This window comes from Onychostruthus taczanowskii, unplaced genomic scaffold (genome assembly GCF_017590055.1).
Source record: "Onychostruthus taczanowskii isolate IOZ18803 unplaced genomic scaffold, ASM1759005v1 scaffold12, whole genome shotgun sequence".
NCBI classification, from domain to species: Eukaryota; Metazoa; Chordata; class Aves; order Passeriformes; family Passeridae; genus Onychostruthus; species Onychostruthus taczanowskii.
In genome coordinates, this window is record NW_024498351.1 from 7,216,225 (window position 1) to 7,237,516 (window position 21,292).

Consider the following 21,292-nt stretch of genomic DNA (forward strand, 5'->3'; position numbering starts at 1 on the left):
GTAGTGTTGCTGACCTCTTGGCCCTGGTACAGTGGAAGCTGTGGGAGAGTTAAACTCAAGGCAAGAGCAAAAGTGAAGATATCATGTCTGGTCACTCTGATGAAAGAAGATGGAACAAGGACATTGCTGGCACAAAGAATGCAACAGACACTTGATAACCAAAAAGACTGTGTTGCTATGTTAACAGGGGCAAAGGAGTCTGAGTAGAAAATTTTGTGTGGAACTTAGACAACTATAAATATGGGTGATTAGTGTAATAAACTGGCTTTGCTTGTACAGCATGGTCCATGTCTCTCAATCCCAACAAAGAAGTAATGATTTTAGACTAAAAAAGGATAGACTCAGATTAGATATAAGGAAGAAATCTCTTACAATGAGGATAGTAGAACACTGGAACTTATAAGACCTGCCCAGAGAGGTGGTAGATGCCCCATTTGTGGAAACATTCAAGGTCAGGTTGAACAGAGCTCTGAGCAACATGATCTGGTTGAAAATATCCCTGCTCACTACAGGAAGGTTGGACTAGAAAATCTTTAAAGGTCCCTTTGAACCCAAACTGACCAATAATAATCTACATGTTGACAAAATATCAGGTCCTTACCTGTACCCAAAATATCTGCTACCTTCTTAAGACACCTAGAGAACATCTGGGGAATAATATGGATGAGATTGGGATAAATAAAAAGGCATTGGGATATTGTGTTTAAAAAAGTGACAGAGAGAAATAGGGAAATCAAGGCTGTACTCATATTCCTGATACCAGTTTGTGCCCAAGTATTGCAACGTGCTCCAAAAGGAGCATTACATGTGAATACTACTGATAGATGGTATAATTACATATAGTCAGAGAAAAATCAGAAATTAGGGAAGGAAAAGACAGGATGAAGAGGAAGGCAGCTGAAGGACTGTAATTGCTGGAACTCCAGCAATGAGAACTTGCTCTGAGGGTGTGCCTGGGTGCCTGCAGCTGATGGGCAGCAATGCTTCCCATGTCTGTTTTGTCTTTTCTGCAATATTTGCAACTTAAGTGCTGGACACCTTGCATATATGGGATGAGCTGTTCCAGGGAGAGGTAAGGTAACCTAAAAATGCTTTATGAGCATTCTGTATACATGCATTATGTATTATTCCTCTTTATGTATGAGGAAAGGCTGAGGGATGAGTGTCAGCATGTGCTGGAGACCTCCTGTGCTGGCTCTGCAGAACTGCTTCTTCTGGGAAGGCCTGAAAAGCTTATTTGGGTTTCTCCATTAGCTATAGTGCTGCATGTCTCTGCCTAAGAAATTCTGAGATGATTACTTGTGCAGGAGGTTTTTTGCCTGAAGATACTGCTGCAAAATCCTTCAATTTTGAAGTTACAGTTTTGTAAAGAAAATTAAAAAGAGAATCTTCTCTTAAGGTAGGAACAAGACTAAAAAAAAATCGCTGAATTTTAGAAAATTTTATGGTGTCCACACATGGTAGCCACTTGTGTATTAAAGAGCTATGTTTACTACAGAGTAAACTTCATATATGCTGAAATTGCAGGAAGGTTTTTTGTGTCTCTTCTCTTTTTTTGGCCTCTGTGAGGCTGCCCTGAATTCCTGGCAATGGTTAGCATGTCCAAGGAGAATGGAAGAGTTGAGAATGTGATGTTCTAACCTGTCTAATCCTACTTAAACTATTACAAGTAACAAGGCTTCAATGTCTTCATTATTCCATTTCGAGTAGTGTGCCTTCAAGCCCAAGTTCTAGGAGCACATGTGTCCTGTTTACATTTGGAGATTGTTACTCCAAAGATGTGAGGTGAGTGAATGAAACCGTTCTTTTCAGGACTTCCAGGAACCTCTGTGTATGTGTCCAAACCCTATTGCATCAAAAATGTACTTTTATCACAGAAAAACATCGTCACTAGCCAATAAGTACTATCTAGTAATTGAGATCTCTTTTCTGGAATGAAATATTTGTCTCTGTAAAATTATTTCAATTATATTAACTTTCCATTATAAGTTCATGGATGCCACTTTTGATTGTTTGAATGTTAAAAATTTTTGGTTACAGTAGGTGTCAATGTCAGGTGCTGTTACTGCACCAGTATCAAGAGACAACATAAAAATGAGACAGCAACTGCAGAGTGAGAAAGAAAATACCTGATTAACTTTTTTTCTTTTTAATTCTTGTTTCCTGCATGGATTTTCTGATATTTCAAGCCAAATAAGCTTTTCCATGCAATTTCCTATACCTCAACAGAATACTGACTATAATCCCAGGTGTGCTGTCCATTTGTCCATTTCAAAGGGATGAGAGTTGTATATGAGTACAATATAGTGCAGGAAATTTTGTTTATTCAGGAATGGACATTAATATCTTAAACACATCATTAAAATCATCAAAATGTATGGATTTTCTTCAGAAAGTACTAAATCCTTGGGGAGCAGTTACCTTCTGCAAAATGGGCCATTAAGAATCATGTTTCAAGCTGCTTTATTATAATATCAGTACTGGGAAGCAAAAATCTGGGCACTGGAGTTTTTTGGAAAAAACATGCACCAAATGCTGTGAGCCTTGTTTAGAAAAACAACATCATGCAAGCTGACAGCAGGTGGCTCTTTTCAACTGGAACTATCAGCAACAAGTGTGTGACTGAATTTTCTTGGCACTCAGCAGGCCATCTTGGATGGAGACTGGTGTGCAGACACTTGGCAAACAGGCCAATTATTCCCACTAGCTTTGCTTCCAAGCTGATGCTCCACTTGACTACTTGGTCATTACCTTTAGACGAAAAAAACCTAAATCTGCAAATATATTTTAGTAGTGGAAGACACATAGAAACAGTGACGTATTAGGAGTTGCCAATAGTAAGACAAAAAATCTTCGCTCTGGAAGGTAGAAAGAGCTATGGTTAAACACACAAATTCAAAATCTGTCAGAAAACTAGAATAGCTCTAAAGATTTCAAAATCCAGGTAAATGCTGCTTTTGAAAAGCCTAAAGAAGAAATAAACTCAGTTCATAAGAGATTGAAACAAAAATTCTCCTTGTCAAATAATGTAAACTGTTTTCATTTTTACTTATTGCTGAACACAGATCTGCCTTTAAGCTACTTGACATTTGGAATGGTTTTCTGTGTCTCTGCTTGCCAACTCCTTGTGCATGATGTTTAGCTGTGCCTGTACATGTTCTTGCCTGCTAAAAGCATGTAACATTTGCAAGGCATAGCCTGTGTAAGTTTTCACAGGATCACAGAATGGCTGAGGTTGGATGGGACTTCTGGAGGTCATCTGGTTAAACTCATCTGTTCAAGCATGATCACCATGTCCAGATGGCTTTTGAGTGTCTCCAAGGAGGGAGACTACATCTCTCTGTGCAACCTCTGCTGGTGCTGCACAGTAAAAAAGTATTTCTTTGTGTTTAGAGGATCTCTTTTTTCCAGTTTGTGTCCATTGTCTCTGGTCTTCTCACTGGGCATCACTGAAAAGAGTCTGTCTGTGTCATCCTTACACCCTCCCTCCAGATGTATGTGCACCTATATGTGATCCACCTTGAAACTTCCCTTCTCTGGGCCAAGCATAGAATAATAGAAAAAACAGCCACTCTCAACCCTTCCTAATAGGAAAAATGTCCCATTCCCTTAATTATTGTAGTCATATATTGTATCCATCACTGGAGTTTCTCTAATATGTTCATGTCTGTCTTGCACTGGGGATGCCAGAAGTCCAGCCATTACCTCACAAATGCTGAGAAGGGTGGAAGAACCAACTCCCTCAATCCGCTGGCAACACTCTTAATGCAGTCCAGGAATCCACTGTCCTTCTTTGCTACAAATGCACATTGCTGGTTCATGGTCAGCTTGGTCCACGGGGAACCCCAGGTCCTTTTCCTTTTCCTCAAAGCTTCTTCCCCATTTAGTAGCCATCAACATACATTTGTGCATAGAATTGTTCCTCCCCAGACCCAGGACTTTGCACTTACTCTTATTGAACTTCATGAGGTTCCTGGCAGCCCATTTCTCCAGACTGTCCAAGTCCCTCTGGATGGCAGCACAACTCTCCATCATATCATCCACTCCTCCCAGTTCAGTGCCACCAGCAAATCTGCTGAGGGTACACTCTGGCCCATCATCCAAACCATTATTGAAAATGCTGTACACGATTTTTGACCTAAAGATATACTGCTTATTACGGCTCTTCAGCTAGATTTCAATCAATTTCCATCCCCTGGGCCAGGATGTTGAGCCAGTTTTCAGTCCATCTCATTGCTTGTTCAGCTTCTCTATGGCAGTCGTATGTGAGACAATGTCAAAAACTTTATTGTTGTCCAGGTAAATAATATCTGCTGCTCTCCTTCCATTTATCTGACCAGTCATTTTATTGTAGAAGTTTATCTCCTTGGTGTCAAGCATTACTTCCCCTGAGTGATGTTGACAACCTCTTTAACATGCTTGTCTTTCATATGCCTGGAAATGGTTTCTGGGAATTGTTACGCCATCATGTTGCCAGGGACTGAGGTGAGGCTAACTGGACTGTAATTCCTGGAGTCCTTGTTCTTGGAGACAGGAGGGAGATTTACTTTTCATCAGTCCTTGAGTATTTCTCCCAATTGCCATGATCAAAGATGATCAAAGTGGCCTTGTGATGAGTAGGCCTATCTGCTCTCTCAGCATTTTAAGGTTGTCATGGACTTGTAGGACATCAGGACCCATAGACTTGTGTAAATCCAGGTTGCCCCAAGTATTTCTTGACTTCATCACCTCCTATCAAGGATACAGCTTCTTTGCTACAGATTTTCCCTGTGATCTCCGGCAACAGGGGGTCCCAAAGGCCAGACTTGCTAGAATAGGCTGAGGTAAAGGCAGCATTTGGTACATCAGCCTTTTCCAATGTCCTCTGTCACCAGGGACTCTGCTTCATTCAGCAGTGGGCCCACATTTGCATATAAGTGCATGCGTGATAAAAATCCTAAAAATATTAATGGGCAATATTTTTGGAGAATTCACCTTTTAAATAATTTACTGTATTACCATAATGGCCTTGCTAGAAGCATTGTGTACTAGCAGAACTCTCTTCTGTTACTGTATTAACATAAGGGCCTTTTAATAAGTGAAACCATCTCTTCTGTTTCACAATCTGTTACATTATAATCATGCCTTACATACTGTTATTGCTGTTGGGGATAGATCCAGCTGGCACTTATTATTTCAACAGATTCATTGTATAATATGAAACTCCATGTACTTGTATCAGTTGACTATAACCTCTTTTAGGTATAGAAAAAATATAGTCTATTTTAGTGGGAAGATTAAAAAAAAAAGTTTTGAGAAAATTAGGTGAGCTTTTTAGGTTTCATTTTTTTTTCTTCCTTATTGGTATTTCTAGGATTTATTCAGGATTTTTTTTTTTCTGTTGAATAACATCAGCCAAATTTCAAGTGCCTTCAGTAGATTATATGTCTCTGTGTGCACAGCTTGCAAAGTATACTTGGAAGCTGAGAATGTTTGCAGCTGCAAAACTGTCACATGCAGGTTTTAAAAATGATGCATGTGACAGTAGTTACGTTTCAAAGTAATATTTATTAGCAGATTCATTCATGAGACTGACAAAAAGCTTCTGCCTTCAAACAATATACTTCTTACAGTCATCATCTTAATGTTGGAGAGCCTAATAATAAGTTTTGAATCCTAAAATATGAGGATATAAATGAATGGAAATTGAGCTATTTTAAGAAGAAATTACTTCTCAGATGACAAATTTCACACATCCAAAATAGGACGTAAACCAGTGCATCCTTTGTGCAGATTTATTAGACATTTTAATGAAAAATATTTGAGTCTGAATTTCTTTTTATTAGCAAAATTAGCTTTTTCTGATTTTCCTTTCTGTGTGTCCCTTCCTACCCCCCAATGTGCAGCTTCCCAGAGTTACTTAAATCAATCTAAGCCCCATCTTGGGAAAGCTGTTCTCACTTTGTTTTAGCACAGACATTTGATATGCCAGATACAGAAACTGATATGACTAGAATCAACTTCAGGGAAAAAATGTAGCTGGATCAGTTTTCCAGAGCTAGGGGTAACACAGCAGAAGAAAAAGCAGTATGTGGCCAGGGAGGGTGTGGTGCAGAGCAAAATGATCCCATTTTAGCAATTGCAGCCTTCACTCACGCTATCATTCCTTATCTCTCCATGTTCGGTTATCTTTGCATGGGGACTGGCTGACTCACTGATCTATGGAAATACACAGCACAGCACTTGACTGGTCCTGCCACCTCGTGCAGCTTTCTGCCCTGTCCCCAGGCCCAGGCAGGCAGTGCAGCCAGGTGTGCAGAGGAGTGTAGGGTTCTGACTGCGTTGCAGAGTCTGCTTGCTTCCCAGTTTTGTAAAATGTTGGGTCAGATGATGCCATACTCGCACTGCAGCCAAGCTGTTTGTTACAGTAGTTTTTCCTGGTAATGATGTGACACTGCAAGTGGATCTTCAAAGAAGAAAGAGAGAGGGGAAAACTGGTGCTGGATTGAACATGAAGTTTACTTTCTCCATTTAGACATTAGATGCAAATGCAGGTGATATATGCTAATATTAGTCTAGCTACTTTCCTTGTATTTCACCTGTGCTCTTTCTTGTCTTTTACTTAGGCTGCCTGTGTGTACCTATGACAACATAATTGTACTCTCTGTATGTATCTAGCAAGTGAGCCCAGTGAATTTTTGATTCCATCTATGGTGTTTTTTTCTCGTCATAAACTGAAGTTATGTTGTTAATGCAAAGGCAAAAGGCTCATCTTGCTTTCAGCAGAGAGGAACTCCTGATTACACCTACGTAAGAATCAAAAGAGGGTGAGAAAATGGTTCATAAAAGTGACTCTTAACTCATTAAAATAAGATAAAATTCTGACATAAATTGTGTAATGAAAATAATGCTAAATTTAATAAACTCCCTTAACCCACTCCCAATAAACCACCCCAAACCCATCACCACAAAAAAAAACCCAAAAAACCAATAAAAACCCCAAAGAAAGAAACAAACAAAAACCAAACAAAAATTCAGTTCTCAGTTTCAGGTAGCTGATTTCAAATTGGTTAGCATCAGTTTACTTTCTCAGAAGTTAAGAGCTAAACTTTTGTATCCAAGGAGGTAGATGAATGCAGTCAATCATAACACTTAATATCATATCAAAACTCCAAGGCTTTGTCAATAAAGTGTTATGAGGAACTGCAAGGATATATATTCTAAGGAAATGGGTGTCTGTGAAGAACATGGAGACTATCTTTAGTGAAAACCCTCAAATGCGAAAGAGGACAACTGCCATTCAAACTCATTCACCACTCTATGACAGAATTTGTAAACTTCTTGGTACTGCAAAAAGTTAACTCAGGTGAAATTACATTTATTGCCAAACTGGGCAAATTAACCTAATATGTCAATGCTATTTATCTTACAAAACAGTTTCCAGAGAGGGCCCATCAGGGGTCTGCAGCTGACACTTGATTTTGACCATAACTTAGAAGGTCTGCTCAGGGGCAGGGTTAACCAATAATGTTGTGCTGGTACCTGGCAACAGGTTGACAGAGTCCTTGTGGTGCCTGGCTGAAAGGGAATATTTCTTGGGATAATTTTAAAAGCAATATGTTCTTTATGAGGTCACACCTTTTTGTGTGGTTGTGTGTGTGTTGTAGAAGATATTATTGACACCTGTGTCAGCAGGTTGAATACCACTGAAATAGTTCTTGGTGTCCACAGAGAACTCCAGCAACAACTGCCACCTGTGCACCTGCAACTCCCAGGCTGAGGATCTGTGGGGTTTTTTTTCTGTGTTGTTGGATCTAAAAAGATTCAGCTGAATGATGTTTTTGCAGCCATGCAAGAGTGAGGTAGATGATTACGAGACTTAACAGAGTGGCTGTTGAACTAGGAGAGATGAAGAAGCATTTAACACTTTTGAGCTGTGTTTGTCTACAGTTTAAATTTATTCTCCTTCTGTAGGGCCTTTGAGCTTTCAGAAGGTAAAGTAACAATTGGGTTTTTTTTTTTTTTTTGGTCTCTGTGTATGTACATACGGGTTTATGAGTTCTGAGTTTGATCTTAATTAACGCATCACTTTTAATGCTTCAATTCCATTAATTCTATTTTAATGCTGTAATTCCATTCAGCCCTAAAATGCTCAGGATTTCTCTCTTTACATATGTAAATGTATATATATTCTAAGCAGAATGAATCTTGTTAGATTTTTTTACTGCAACACAGAAGAACCCAACACACAAGGTAAATTTTAAGACCAGTTAATATAGTGTTAACAATTCTTCTTGGAAAATTAAGCTTAGTAGTGTTTGTAAAATAAACATAGATCTAGAATCAGGTCTGAAAATAATTTTATTTGGAAACAGTTCTGGCTCATTGTTTTCTATTGGTTTGGATTATCGCAAGGTGGGGGAGAGTGGGAGAGGATGACATCAAATTTGAAGCACCCGTTGTAGGAATGTGATGAAGATTTATAGAGCCGGTTTATTTCTGTTTCGGTTTCTCCAAGACTTTGGGAATTTTTCTCCCTGCGGCCGCGCCTGCCGCGTTGCGCTGCGTGCCGCGGTGAGCGGGCGCCTCGCAGCGGTGACTCGCGGGAACTGCAGAGCGGCTCCTCCCCAAGGGCCGGGGACACGCGGGAAGGTCTCAGGCAGAGGACGCTGCAACCCAAGGGGAGTTTAAGGATATGCATCTAAGCAGTGCGCTGTTCTGTCCGTTACCACTTCTGCAATCTAAATATCACCTCTTTCTGTAAGCCTTCAAACGTACAGTCCGTAGGTAAATTACATTAAAAGACTTACAGCTGCCAACTGCTCCACAAAACATGGAGCACATATGGTACACTGGTTAGTACCTTCCCTGTTTTTGTACTGAATTTAAACAAACAAACAACAACAAAAACAAACCAAACCAGAACCTTTAGTTTTGAACCATTTGTCGTTTATATTATCTAAAAGTTTCATTTTGAACTGTCGGTCGTTTATATTATCTAATTGGGCAATATAATATTGCAGGCTCACAGGCCTTCATCCTACACAGAGCTGCTTTCTTTCTATGTACTCTGCAGTTTTAGAGCAAAATACTGATATAGCTAAACTCCAAATAGGGAGCCAGGGAGATGAGGTGAATAAGTGTTAACATTAATTTTTATCAAGTAATTATCTGTGTCTGCTCTTCATTCAGACTGTTGATTCAAGTCCCTGTTTTCTTTGATGTAAGGCTAGGGGACTTTTAGATACCTACATTCAGGATCTCTGTCTGGAAAGGCTCTCACTCTTGGAGCTAAGTTCAGTTGTGCCTGCATCAGTATTTATTGAAGGTGCCACAGGGAATCCCATCTGGTCTCTGAAAGGCTGTGGAACTGTGAAAGGTGTCTGGCATTGCAGTGAGCATGTGTATACTATACTTGTACATGAGCTAGGGGCAACTGAACTGAGTCCTAAAATATTTTCCACCCAAAATAACTACTGCAAATACCAGCTGTTCTGTGACATGAACCTGTTTCTTTCTTTTTCTAGCCTTTTCTTAAAGCCTTCATACCAGTCAAGAAACATTTGCTGATTCTTTGTTATGTCTGATATTCTAAATCAAGTTTTGATTCTAGAATAACAAAATATTGAATGCTACAGTAGCTAAGCTTTGTTGCTATGATATTGCCACGCTACAATTTCCATTGTTTCCACAAGCTTTACCACTTAAATGTGTCCAAAGTGACCTAGAAACTTCTGATAACTGAGCTGTATAACTGATTTGAACAGTCCAGGCCTTGCTGTGTTGGAAGGAATGACTGCAAGTATCCTGTGCAGACAGAGACTGAGTTGATCACCTATGCAGACTATCAATATAGGAATATATAACCCTGAATTATGCAAACATAACGTTCTGTTGGAAAATGTATTTACAAAGAAAATGGTGTAAATATCCTTACACTGCCATGAATCAGCATTGAGTGCAAGTGATTTAATTTAAATTTCCCTTTTGTAAAAGGGTCTCTGGTGTGAAACAGCTACATGTTTTTTACCTAGTATTTATTGTGTGGCAGCACTCAGAAGATCCAACTCAGAATTGACTCCTTTGTAGCTTGAATGGTTATAAAAATACACACATAAAAAGACAATGCCTGGCTGAAAAGGAATCTAATATTAAGGTCTGGATTTAATCAAGTCACTGGTCAGAAGCATGAATGCATCTGAGTGAGAGGTAGTTTGATGTTCAGGGGTTGAGCTGATGTCAGTGTGCCAGTGCATATTGGTGTGTTCTTTTTAGATAAATCTGCTGACTATTCCCACCTACTGTACTTTGCTTTGCATCGCGGAGCAGTCTCAAAGTGAGTGAAATGGATTCCTCTTGGGTGAAACACTGGCAGAAGTGCTCCAGGAACCATTCAGTGTTCTCCAGACACAGATGAGCGTTCTGTGTGTGAGGAAAAGTCTGAAATGAATAAACAGACAAATCCTAACCATTTCTGGTGTGGATATCAGGTCCAGAGAACCAAGTAGTTTTCACTGAAAAATTTCCTCCTATTTTTCCACAGTGCCTCCTGTTAGTCTACAGTGTCATGCTGCCACATGCTGTCATGCTTCATTGGTAAGTTGTGACTTCAAAAAAGGTTGTCCGGACTGATAGAGAATTACAGCAGTGCTTGGCAAGATGTGAATTTACCTGAAACTACTTTTGGGTAAGTAGCCTGAAACTTGAAGTTAGAGTGAAGAAGCAGGGAGGTTTAGTGAGTGGGAGAGGGGACCCCTTTCAAATACTGCTTTCTAATTCACCTAAGCCTTCCTGTCCCAAATGAAGCATTGTCATAGATTCCAAGTAGTGTATACAAGTGGACAGAACTTTTCCCTCAGGAACTCATGTCAGATAAAAGAAACTTAAAATAATTAAAAAATTAAAAATTTAAAAGAAACTTTAATTAAAATAGAGCCCACAAGAAAGAGAAATATGTCTTTATCCTAAGCTAGAGCAATTTATTTTCAAGAATGTATCTTCGGTTAATCACCCTCTGGTCTTTCCACAAACAAATTAGGCATTGATTTTTGAGGGAAAGATCATGTGTATATGTTCCTCATTAAATTACTGATGTTTCAATCCTAAATGTTTTTTTACTGGATTCAAGCAGAATTATTTGTACATGAATCCATGACACAATAACACTGTATTAATAGTATCTTCTGTGTTACCAGCAATGATGTCATTAGTGTAATAGGATATTGTAGTTAGGACTGAAGGCATACATCTACTATGAGTTTAGTTATCCTATGAAAAATGAACATCTGAGAGATCTTACACTCCTTTTATTAATCTTGTATCAAAAATGACTAATATTATAAGAGTCTTTGTTGTCTTGCATTGTAAATTTTCTGCTCATGAGACAATTGGTGAAAGGAAGATGACTATTCTTTTTTGTTCCTTCTTGGTTAATAGTCTTTAATGACATAAAATAACAATATTAAAGGCACTTGTCTCTACAGTGTGGTAAAGTTTTCTGCACTGTTTCAGTGTAGTATATAATACTTCCACAGATGCCTAAAATGGAGGATCACCATGCTGCAATTCTAGAAGAACAAGAACTAAAGCTTACAAGAGTTGTTGCTGTTGGATTCTGTTATAATAGGGAAAAATGAGATCAGGTATTAGAAATCTGTATTTGCTCTGAAATCTAACTCTCAGACCTCAGAGATGATGCAGTAGCAGTACTTGGTTGGTATGTGGGTAGGCAAGTGAATGATTCTTCACTGTACCCAAATGCTGCTGCTACTCTGTGGTCTCTGGATCTACATGGAACACAGAGTTATTCTCAAACTTTTTGTGCTTGCTAAATCAGGGGAGACCAGCCATGTTCACTTGGGCTCTCCCGCCAAATATGAAAATATGGTGATGGTAGGGACTGTTCCCTCTCTGTCACCAGTAAGGCTGGACTGTGGAGGAGTTTCTACTTTACAGATGTGTCCATAAGGAATTCTTTCAAGTATCCAGTTGCATCACCTTGAGGTGATTCTTGTTTCACCATTAAGTTCCACAATTCCTCTCCTCTTCAGTATCCTTAGAGCTGAAGTGAAGGGTGTCTCACCACTACCAGTCGTTGAGAAATAAATTCACCAGCTAGCAACATTGGTCTCTGCCTTCACTGAGCAGAAAAAGGCTAATTTGATGGGTGATTTATGGTGTCTGCTGAATTGCACAAGGAAATACCTTCTTTCTCTTGACTCCAGAAAGTCCATAAATCAGCTAAATTAAGTGCTTTTTAGATAACAGGAACTATTTTCTGTTCATGCTGACAATGCTGCATTCAAGTCATTTATTTCAGATAATTAATTTTGTATTTTCGTATAGATATTTTTCTTTCTTTATTTCCAATAGCTCCCTCCCCTACATGAAAAAGTTGTTTCTCTAGTCTCACCAGAGAAAGCTGATCTCCACTGACTGAGCACTGAGTGACACTGGAACATGAAAGGAATAAACATGCAAACTCCTAACATGGGACAATGTGGCAACAAGCACTTCTACTTGGTTGAGATTCACTAAAATCTGGCGGGGGACCAGAACAATGAGCTGTAAATAGTTGTGGACAATGTTTTTACTGTTACAGGACATGAAATTTAAGGGGAACATGAGCCCTAGAGAAAACAGGTGGTTGCAAGAAGTTAACAAAAGGCCACTGGAAAGTTCAGAGCTACATTAGCTACCTACAAATCTGGCAAGACAACCTGGCATTGGAAAATCTAATTGAGAAAACAGAATTATATTAGGGTCTAGGTAATTATGGCATTGCAAAAATTCTTAAGACTTTCACACAAGCCAAAAATACAGGTTAAATTGAACAAGATACCTCATGTTTGCAGCTAAAGGAAAAAAAAAATGTTACCAGCAATAAGGTATGCAGAGAATTTTTTTTCTTGCACTGAAGAGAAAAAAGACCAGAAATAAGTCACTTGTTGTGATATTGTTTTTATTTCCTTGCGATAAACTCACCAGCTACTCTTACAATTAAATAACTTATCATGCTTAGTAAATTTTTTTGCCATATATTTCCTATTTTCCAGATGCTGCTATCTTTGACAACAGGACAGAGTTTTCTGAAAATGAATGCAGTAAATTGCTGGAAAAGTGAAGGCTTAGACATGAAGTTGCTAGAGCAAATCATCTCCAGTATAACACAGGGTGTCCTCGTTCCAGCTACGGTAGAGTTAATTTCTGCTCAGTAGCTGTTACAGTGCTTTGGATTCGTAATGAGAATGGTGTTGATAACACACTGGTGTTTTGGTTTTTTCCTAAGTCCAGTTTGTGCTAAGTCAAGGACATTTCTTCTCTGTCTCATGCTCTGAATGCAAAAAACAAACTGGGAGGGAGCATAGCTGGAACTCGAACTGACCAAAGGAATATTCCACATCATCATGCCTGGTATATGAACATGAGGAAATTTTGCCCTGAAAGCCAGGACCAGGGTTTGGTTTCAGGAAGGGAGGTCTGACATTGGTCAGCAGGTGCTGAACAATTGCATTGTACATCAGTTGGTGTTTTTTCCCCCTTTTTATTATCATTGTCATTAATACTTAGCATTATTATTGTATTCTTCTTTATTTTCAATTATTCATTTATTCCTATCTCAACATACAAGTTTTACTTCTAGTCTCCTTCTGATTCCACTGGGATGAGGGGGGAAGAAAGGAGGAGTTGAGTGAGTGGTTGTGTGGTGTTTCATCTCCAGCTGGGCTTAAAACCGTGACACAGGCTATTGGGAAATTATATCAGAATAATTAAGGTCATGCTAGCTAGAAGAAACAAGAAAACCACTCTGATCCACATTTAATATTGGTAAATTGCAGAGTAATGTTAATGAAGCGTAAGTTATGTACTAATAATTTGGTTGCCACTTAGAAACATGTCTGTTGGGACATGGAGGCATATGAAGACCGAGATAAGGAAATCATCCCCAAGCACCCCTACCTAACAAAGCTTGTCTTGATTTAGTGTGCAGGGAGTTCTCCCTATTTCATGAAAATAATGATGGGAATGAATCTGTGCAATGAAGCACTGTGCAATTACCAAGACAGTTGTAGAGAAGCAAATTTCTATAATTATTTAAGTTTTCATCCTGTGGAAATACGCAGTGCATTTACTGACCCTCACAGAAAGAGATTAAGAACAAAAGGTTATGAGTCTTCTGTTTGTCTGAGAAAGGAACAGTTACTGTGGAGGCTGTCTTATCTACAGCCAGACTGGATGTGGAATAATAATACCTGCTCTAAGTAAACTGCTGTCTACCTGACACTGCAAATATACTTGCCTGATTTCTGGAAGTTTTGCTCCCACATGACCTGCATTGCTTAGTCTGGCAGAGAGCTGTGAGGGTGTTATTGCATCGCTTTTGGTGCCAGGGCTGGTTTAGGGGTGCATGCACTGCTAGCTTTTGTGCAGTGTAGACATGTCCCATGTATAACTGCCGGGAAAGAAAGGAATGAGAAATAACCTTCTAAGTCCTGTGACTTTGACATCCAAAATAGCTACATGCTTTTTTGAAATAAGCAATGTTTATTGAACTTGAGATAGCAGGGAGCAAAGTGGGTCAGATTTGGGCATTTTGCCTGAAAGGGCACCACCTTTGGGCAGTATTGCAGAGATGATTAAAGCCAGTTCCATTACTGAACCACAAAATGCTGCAGCCAAGGTCTCAGGGAGCTGTCCCTGCTGTGACAGCCAAGCCTGCTGTACATTTGTTGTTTGTTCACTCCTCTTGGATACTTCAAGAACTCACTTGTAAGGATTGTGGAATGAAGGATCACATTGCTATAGCTATGATGTAGTTCCAGACCAGTGACACCTGTCAGCACTGCTACCTTGTAGATTTCTAGATGCATTTAGCCTCACAATTTATTGTTCTTCTAATGCTGTCTTGGAATACATCCATCCATTTGTATATTCTTCTGTATATGGACATACAATTATCTCAACCTTATTCATTTATTTGACTCTACATTTCTGTGCATATTTTTAAAAGAATGTGTAGTGGTATTGAAATGTGAGAGAGCATGATAAACCCCCAAATGTTGCCTGCAATAGGTCTGTGTCTGGTATGAAATAACTTTCTCTACAGTTGGAAGAAATTACTTTCTGTACACATAGTTTTGGGGCAGAGCCACAGCTGCAATTTGAAGGTATTTTATTTTTAGCTGATTCTAGATACATTTCTAGATTGTATTGGAGAAAGGTCAATAGAGCCACTGTGCAATTTCAAAGAGAGATTATTTTTAAAATGCATTTTGGAGGAGACATTGAAACAAATATTTGCAATGCAGCTTGGTAATTCTAAACACCACTGTGTTGCTCAATAAAATGTTCAGTTGTGTAAGGGTTCTGTAACAGAGAACTTGCTTGTGTGCTATTGAAGGTGGTTTACAGAGCAAACAATAGCTAGTGGCAGTGTACAGTACTGCACACTAAATCAGTGAGGGGTTCCTTTGACTTCAGGTTTGCTCAGGTTCACAAAAGAATCTCTTCAGTCTCAGCAGTTGCCTGTGAGATATTAGCCTCCTAATGCATTCTCATTTCTTTATTCTAGGACCTGTAGGTGACTTGCTGATAGAGGACGTAATTGATTAAAATAACTGCCTTTTATTTTTTTTTTTAATTTTTACTTTTAAAATTTTTATTTTTTCCTGTAATGCATTGTAGGTGTAAATGACTGAGCTGGTGTCCTCACTGAAAAACTTTAAACAATTTCAGTCTGGTTTATGAGGAAATACAGTTGGTTCCACATAGTGCATCCTGTTCCTTTATCTAATATTTTGTTATAATGGAAAAGCACACTATTACTGATGAAAATAGTTGTTTGGTACTGAAAACTTGTAGCACTTTTTAACAGTATAAAGTTAAACTCAAGTTATCTTGGGCAGTACCAAATTTGGTACTGATGTCCCCAAAAGTCCTCACTTAAAAAGTGGTAGTGTGAAATGTGGGGAAAACCCCTAAACCTTGCAAGATATAAGATATGTGATTTGGAAAGAAAAGCTCCATACTTTTGGCCTAGGAAATTCATGAAGAAAATATTCCTAATCCCACCTCAAAGACATTTCAAAAATATCCTTGAATGTGTCTCTGTCTTGCTTGTGTGCTCATATGCAAAAATGGCCACAAAGAATGGTTAAAAGAGTTTAATAATTATTTTATCTTGACATAATATTTGAAATTATTCTCTTCTCTACCGGTGGAGTTCCTCCTCATTCCTTCAGCCCTCTTTCTCAACCAGTGTGTGGTTTTTCACCACCCCAGCTATGTCTGTCGGAGACTCTCAGGATGCAAACACTCCAACTCCCTCCCTTGCACTCTGCAGATGGGATCGAGACGGGTGCGGCTGCACAGCCACATCCTGACACCGGCTTGCTGTAGGGTGTGACTGGCTGGTGTTGGGAGAGGCAGCGACGACCAGACCAGACTGAAGCAGGGTCTGGCACTCCGACCTGCACAATGACGAAGACAAGAAAGTAATCCAAGGAACTTTGAATTGCTGAGGTTTTTCCAGGAGAGTGGCTACCCACAAATTACCTTACAGTGGCGCCTGTTCACTGGCTTGTGGTGAAAGAGGGCGGCTGATGCCACCACCTCACCCACGTGAGATAGGTCCGGGGCACTGACGTGTAGGAACAGATTCACCCGGGGACACATCTGCCCAAGGAGGGCAGAGGGGCAGCGAGGAGCTGGGTGATGCCAAGTGCTGCGCAAACACCCGAGGGACAAGGGCGCTGCCACGGCCCGCCAGGACCGTGCGGGGACTGCCCGGGCCGGGCACGGGGCTTGGCCGGCGGCGGGGCAGGCGCAGGCCGCTGCCACCCTGCCCTTCCTCCCGCCCCTGCCTTCGCCTGCCGCCGTCCAGGGTTCCTGCAGCAGGGCAGGCTCGGTGTGCTCGGACGGCCGGGCGCTGCAGGCTCCGCGGGGCCGCGGCTAGGTGGCGATGTGCCCCCAGGAACGGCGCCTCAGCGCAGCCTCCCCCGCCACCCTCCGAGGCCTCCGGCGTGACAGCCCCGCTGGTCGTGCGGTGCTGCTGGGCGGCTTCTGCGTCAAAGCATGGACGCAGATAGATAAAAAATATATACGGTTATATATTTATGATTATTTAAACTGCTCACATTAAATGACAGGAGGTTTAGAGTAGATTTATAGGAGGAAGTTCTCTGCGGTGAGGGTGGTGAGGCACTGAACAGCTTGCCCAGATAAGCTGTGCATGTCCCATCCCCTGGAGGTGTTCAAGGCCAGTTTGGATGGGGCTCTGAGCAACCTGGTCTAATAAAGGATGTCCCTGCCCATGGCGAGGGGATTGGAAGCAGATGATCACTAAGGTTCCCTCTAGGTCCAACCCAAATCTCCCTATGGTTCTGTGAAACCCTGTTTTGTTATATACCTAATTGATGTGGTGAGTGGAACAGAACCCAAATCCCTGCTCTGCCGTAAGTTAACACTCGGGCTGTATTATGGGTGTGGGTGCCTCTGGAGCCTCTGCCAGGCCCCCCCATCCAGCCCCAGCCCCTCTGTGCCACTCATCAGGGTGGTTGGGAGCCAGCAGGAAAGGGCTTGTGGACTAACTTTAATTTAAAACTTAAAGCGTCTACTGGCAGGGATAGGCTACTGCTTTAGAGGCTGGTGAGTATTCCTGGCTTTTGTGTGGAGTATTTTATTTTATTTTATTTTATTTTATTTTATTTTATTTTATTTTATTTTATTTTATTTTATGAAATAATTTCATTTAATAATGAAAATGCTGCAAGATGTAAACCAAAGATCTCTCCATATCTGCCTGAAACCTTTGCATGTTAACAAGTGTTTTACCTTCTAAATGCCTTTCAGTCTGGCTCTCCTCCTCTTTGTAAAAAAACCTTATGTTAACTTGGCTGAACTGGAATTACCCTGTGCTAATTGATGTGCTGGAGGTAGCTTTTCTTCAAGAAAGAGACAGAGTTCTGGGTTGAGAAAGCTTTGCTCTGTATAAACAAGTGGCATTTGTTATAGATGGTAACATGTGTTCCAACATTTTGTTCTGAGCAAGATATGCCAAGGATACATCCAGTATTTTTTTTTTTTATGCTAGTAATTGGGATTGGAAAGGAAAATTCTTTTCATCTATCTGACCCTGATTATTTACTCAGAAATGACAATTATTTTAAAGAGAATTAATTAGGAGCCAGTCACAGAACTCTAGTTCAGTGCAGCCGGATGACAATGACTGATTGAAAAGCAGTAATTATTACAGGTTTGAGGAGAGAGCTGAAATGATCCATATGGTTAGTCTGATTAAATTGATCCAAAAATCACCAGAAGTAGTGCTAATTCTCTGCTTCTACTGGGTGCAGCAGTGCATTAATACCTGTAGTATCAGGGGACAGGTGCTAGTGAATCAGCTTGAGATGACAGACTTATATCATAGCCATCCTGCTGTAAGCCAGCTCAGTAGACTTTTGAAGCACAGAGGCCCTGATGGTGAAAAGCTGAGAGGTTAAAACACTGACACTGAATGAAATGGACTCCCTCTGCCAGTCTGTGGCTAAGTGGTTATTGGCTCATAAACCATAAAGGGAGAAAAAAACCTAAAAAATAATCTGAGAAGAAGGAGAACAAGAAGAGACCCATTCAGAGTTGAATCTCTCTGGAAAATAATCAGGACACAGTTTAAGTAGTGTTTTGTTTTCTATCTTATCTGCAAGCATTATATTACAACAAACCAAGATTGTTTGGTATTGCTCTTATGTGTGACTCGTTTTGGAGCACTTCATGTACTCTGGCAGTGCTACCTTTACAAGGTAGCACTGTTCGTAGTACCTTCTTCTCTATGATAAAAAGAAACATGTGACAGAAATATTTAAAGGAGTCAGGAAAAAGAAAAAAAAAGTGTTTATGCAAAAATGGACTTGTGACTTCTAAATCTGGTAATACTGAGGTTAAAAAGATGTTTTTTTCCAAAAAATTGGGTTACTCATAGGGAAGAGCTGTAGTAGTATTAGAGAATGCACCCGTCAAGAATCTATGAGGTTGCAGTGAAGTAGTGGTGTAGCATGTAAAGTCTATGAGTTTATACATAATCGTTTTGTGGAAATGGACATCAAAATACTTGACTGCCTGCTAAAGAAGTACGTAGGTTAAACCTGTGATCCCTTCTTAACTCTGCTAAATTACATGATGGGGACAGTGAAGTGTGATTTATTATCTGTGACATTTGTTCAAATAGAAATTGAAAACAAAGAATGGCTCCATAATTAAAAAAAAAACAAACCACAAATGTCTGGGTGAGCAAGGAATTGCAGGTATAGATTGAGGTGAGGAAAGCAAATCAAACCAAACCTTGGTATTTTTTAGGATCTTGGTTGCTACCCTTAATGCACAAAAATGAGGCTAGAAGTACCTGCAATAGAAAAGAAAGGCTATGAATGGCAGGAGTGTCTTGAGATGTGGCCATTGCATTGAGTGAGGTTGTCATTCCAGACAGTCTCATGTTCAAAAGTAGCAGTTTCTTCTGCTTCCAGAAGGAAAGAAATACAGGAGATAAGAATTAGCTGGGGTGACCAAGGAATAAGCAACAGACAGAGCAGTCTTAATTTGTTGAATTACTTACCTTGGTATCACCTGATAAGTGTGAAGCCCTTATGACAGGGAGATCACAAGAATGAAATGATCCACAAAGACACCTTAACATTCTTTTTAAGCTGACATACATATATGTATATTTCTGACATTAAGAGAAATACCTGGCATATACTGGTAGTTATTTCTTGTTACATTTGCATGAGGAGGTAAGACAAAGCCAGCTGTCCCCCCAGGAGTTTCTGGAACAGGCTGCTGATTGTTGTGTGCCTAAGTGTGTTGAACAGAGCTGTGTTAGAAGTCTGACACCAAATGTAGCAGATCTCTCCTTAAATTAGATTTCTAAATTCTACAGTGTGCACAAGACAGACACGTGTGATTGATATAGGTGTCATACCAGTCTGTCCTTTATCACGAGCACTAAATTCCAAAATAGTAATGCCTTTTTATAAAAGTTTAATGTGAATTTGGTGAGACTGACCAGTAAATGGCAATATACTTCTATTTCAAACAATTATATTGGATAGCCTTTCTTCAAATATGCTATGTCATTCTTGTCCTCTATACTCATTGCTTTAGAGCTTAGAAAATCAGCAATTGCTCTATGCTGTTAATCCCATCCATTTGTTTCTCTATATACTTTACACTATAAATATTAAAAAAGTGTTATTACCTGAAAAGTCAAAGTGAACAGATCTTGGTTGACAGGCTGTAATGACTTAAATTATCTTCTTGTCCATAGCACTATCCTTGAAATGAAAGCAGTTAAAAAGGCATAATTTTGCCTAACTACTGTACAAATATTTTAGAAAATAAGATCTTTACCCCCAAAAATATCTGTTAAATATATACTGACCTGGCAAAGACACTAAATCAAATGGAAGAGATAGGGAAGGCTGTTAAGAGGAAGGATTAAGTTATTCATCTCTGAATGGCGTTTCCATTACTGTGAAACTACTTGGAATAAAATGGGCAAATAGCTTTGTCTGAAGAAAAAATAGCTGCTGTGTGGTGGTAGCATTTGCTGAGGTTATTATGAGATGACTTTGATTCAAAAGAAGGGTGAAGAAGAGTTGGAAAGGAATTTTAATCAGTGCTAGCAGCAAAAAAGACAGGAGAGAATGTAACTGATTCATGTAGAGGAGCATACCCTGGGCAACAGGCACTTACATAGCCAGGCAGGCTGAGTTAATTTCCTCGAGCGTTGCTTTTCTCTTCCTCTTTCCGGCCAGGCTGTGCATAGAGCAGTTAATGTTTGCCTGGTGCCATGTACAGCCTTTCCAAACCTCCTTCTCTACTGATCAGTGAGGCTGGCAGTGCACTGTGCTTCCTGAACTGAGCATGGGCAAAAGAGGAAAGAGTTCAGAGAAGAGGAAAGGAGGGCTGTCAGAGGCCAGACCACTTCTTTGGATCAGATTGCATTATCACTGATGACCTAAGCATGGAGCTTGGATTTGCATGGCATGGTTTGAAGATTGCAGTGGGTGTTATGGGTAGTGAGAGAACTGAACACCAGTAAAGGGAACACGACTGGAGTTATATCAGGGATAATACAGTGGTTGGTGCTACCTTCATTTCTTTTCCTTGAGGCACTGTAAAAAAAACGAGTTTGGGTTCAATTACCACGATGACTTCTATATAGAAATGAAGCATGCTGTGGTTCTGGAAAAACCTGGAAGCTTCTCAGCCCAAAAAGTTGTATCCTTCTATACTCTGCTGTTGCAAGGCAGACCAA